Source organism: Dipodomys merriami, unplaced genomic scaffold (genome assembly GCF_024711535.1).
Source record: "Dipodomys merriami isolate MVZ:Mamm:240054 unplaced genomic scaffold, mDipMer1.0.p SCAF_657, whole genome shotgun sequence".
NCBI classification, from domain to species: Eukaryota; Metazoa; Chordata; class Mammalia; order Rodentia; family Heteromyidae; genus Dipodomys; species Dipodomys merriami.
Window position 1 is genome coordinate 207214 of NW_027206243.1, and position 3021 is coordinate 210234.

The 3021-nt window shown below is 37.1% G+C and overlaps 1 pseudogene; it reads left to right on the forward strand.

The window, feature by feature from the left end:
• The first annotated feature begins 1014 nt into the window (after positions 1 to 1014).
• On the forward strand, positions 1015 to 1821 carry LOC138815672 (14-3-3 protein zeta/delta pseudogene; annotated as a pseudogene).
• The last annotated feature ends 1200 nt before the right edge of the window (positions 1822 to 3021 follow it).

Below are 3021 nucleotides of genomic sequence, written 5' to 3' on the forward strand. Positions count from 1 at the left end.
AGTCTGTAACTCAAACAAAGCACTCACTGCGGATAACCAGGCTGCTTTTCCTCCATCACCCAATGTCCAGGTCACTGTCCTGATGACATTACTCCTTTTCATCACTTTCCCAGTAGCCCCAGTACTGGTCCCCAGTAACAGAGACTTGAGTTATCAGCACTTTCTCAGTCATTCTCCCCTGAAAACTCACCTACAATTTCTGCATTTTCATGTCTAGAATTCTCTATTTGGACATATACATGAGGAAGAAGATGATGTAAAATATCTGTTTCATAAAATTCAATTGTTGCATTTACCTTTTTCCTTGTGTTTGCACCCACAGGAAAATATTTTTAAAAGTGGTTTAATCGCAGAACCTTAAATGAAAACTTAGTAATTTAATGGAATTTGTTTCACAGTTAAAATTAAGTACAGATATAGCAGAATTTTTTTAAAAAGGTGAGGAATATAGATTAGGTAACATTAAGTAGTCTCATGTATAAAAGCAGCATTCAGAAACTCTGGAAGAATGTACCTTCATACCAATAGCTCAGATTTCCCATTTCTCAGGACTTTATACAGGAACTTGAGGATGTCCGAAATGTTCATAAATGTTAACCTCTTAGCTCTGAGTAACAGTTGGAGTACAAGGCAAGACTTCATTCATTATCTCATCTTCATGGTGCGAGGTCACGATAGAATGATTACCATACACACTTCCATAGACAATTTTGTTTCAAAACATAAATTCCACAGTCATGTTACTATAATGTCTGGACATGAAATCATTTTCAAATGACAAAACATGTGTAAAAATCAAAATGTTCTTTCACTGACTGAGAAAATTTCAGGGTGAATTAAGGATATAGGTGATGTAAAAACAATGAAATTGGATAGGAGGAAGCCCTGTCTGCAAAGCCACTGGAGCTTGTTAGCTGCGAGGTCCAGGGACAGAGTGTCAACCTCACGGCTGCTGCTTCCACTATCCAGAGACCATTAAACTACTGTGTGTCCTCCACCACTTACTCTGGACACAGAACATCCAGTCATGGATACAAATGAGCTGGTGCAGAAGGCCAAAGTGGCTAAGCAGGCTGAGTGATATGGTGACATGGCAGCCTCCATGTAGTCTGTAACTGAGAAAGGAGCTGAATTTCTAATCAGGAAAGGAATTTTCTCTCAGTTGCTCATAGGAACCCATACGAACTCATTTGTTCAAATGACCCATGGAGGGTCATTTCAAGTATTGAGCAAAAGATGGAAGGTGCTGATAAAAAGCAGCATATGCTGCAAGAACACATAAAGAATTGAAAACGAGCTAAGAGCTATCTGCAATGATGTACGTTCTCTCTTGGAAAAGTACTTGATCCCTAATTCTTCATGAGCAGAGAGCAAATTCTTCTATTTGAAAATGAAGATAGACTGCTATCACTACTTGGCTGAGGTTGCTACTGGTGATGACAAGAAAAGGATTGTGAATCAGTCAAAAAAGCATACCAAGAAAGTTTTGAGATCAGCAAAAAGGAAATGCAGCCAATGCATCCTATGAGAAGAGGTCTGGCCCTTAACTTCTCAATGTTCTGTTATGAGATTCTAAACTCCCCAAAGGAATCTTGCTTTCTTGCAAAGACAGCTTTTGATGAAGTCATTGCTGAACTTGATACATTAAGTGAAGGCTCATAGAAAAAGAGTATGCTAATAATGTAGTTACTGAGAGACAAGTTAGCATTGTGGACATCAGATACCCAAGGAATGAAGAAGAAGCAGAAAAAGGAGGGGAAAACTAACCAGCCTTCTGACTCTTGTCTGCCTCATTTATCAACCATGCTGCCCCAGAAATAGTTTCTCATTTACAATTAATGACAGGTTTGTATAAATTCTATTTGAATTTCTGTATTTCCCATGTGTATTTTTTGTTTAATATTAAGGGAGGAGAGTGGGTTAACATTTATTATCTGTCTTCATCTTCAGATGACCAATATGAGGATTTGTTATTTTATACAAGTTATAAACATTTGGCATATACTTTGGTACATGGTGACTTCACAGTGCTAAAACTGTTTCCATGTCTAAGCCAAGACATCTTCCTATATATTAGTTTGTACTCGTAGGGCATAAAAGGGAAAATTGGTTCCAGTCAAAGGTGTCGTTATCATGGGTATTATAAAGTTTTGGAGAAATTTCAGGGCTGTGGCACAAACAGATATTCCATTATTATTCCATGTTGGAATCAAGTATTTCTGTGGAAACGTCTATCTCAGTGTGCAACTTTTGACTATATGACCAGAAATGTTCTTTAAGACAAAATTATGACCGATTAACTCCAGATAAGGGCAGAAACGATTCACATTCAATTATTTGTAAAATTATCTTCTGTTTGCTCTCATTATTTTTTCTACACACTTTATTTGTATTTCAATGTTTTAGCCAACCTAAAATCTAATGTAGAAGTAAAGGTGCAGTAAAAATGAACTCCTTGGTATTCATTATTCATGTGTATCAAGCACAGCAATAAACAAAAAAAAAACCCTGTGTATTTAACTTGATTTTAGGGTATTTTTTTTTCTTTTGTAAACTTTTTTTTTCTTGATACGAGCCTCAAATGCATTTACAGTATAAAAAAGTTAACAGGCAAATAACTTAAGACTATGGCCTGCTTTGTTTAATGTCTTTTGAAATTTTCATGACCAATCCAAGCATAATTGTTAAGACCACATGTATAAAGTTCATGTAAGTGGAATAAAACATTTTTTTGGGGGGGTCCAGTCTTGGGGCCTGAACTCTGGGCCTGGGTGATGTCCTTCAGCTCTTCAGCTCAAGGCTAATGCTCTACGACTTGAGCCACAGCACCATGTCTAGCTTTTTTCTTTTTGTTTATATGGTGTTGAGGAATCAAACCCAGGGCATCAGGCATGCAAGGCAAGCATTCTATCACTGAGCCACCTTCCCAGCCCGAATAAAACGTTTTTTGAGTGAACTTTTCAACTACTTTCTCTACAACTTTTCATGTAAACTAGTCTTTTGATTTGAATCTCCTCCAAA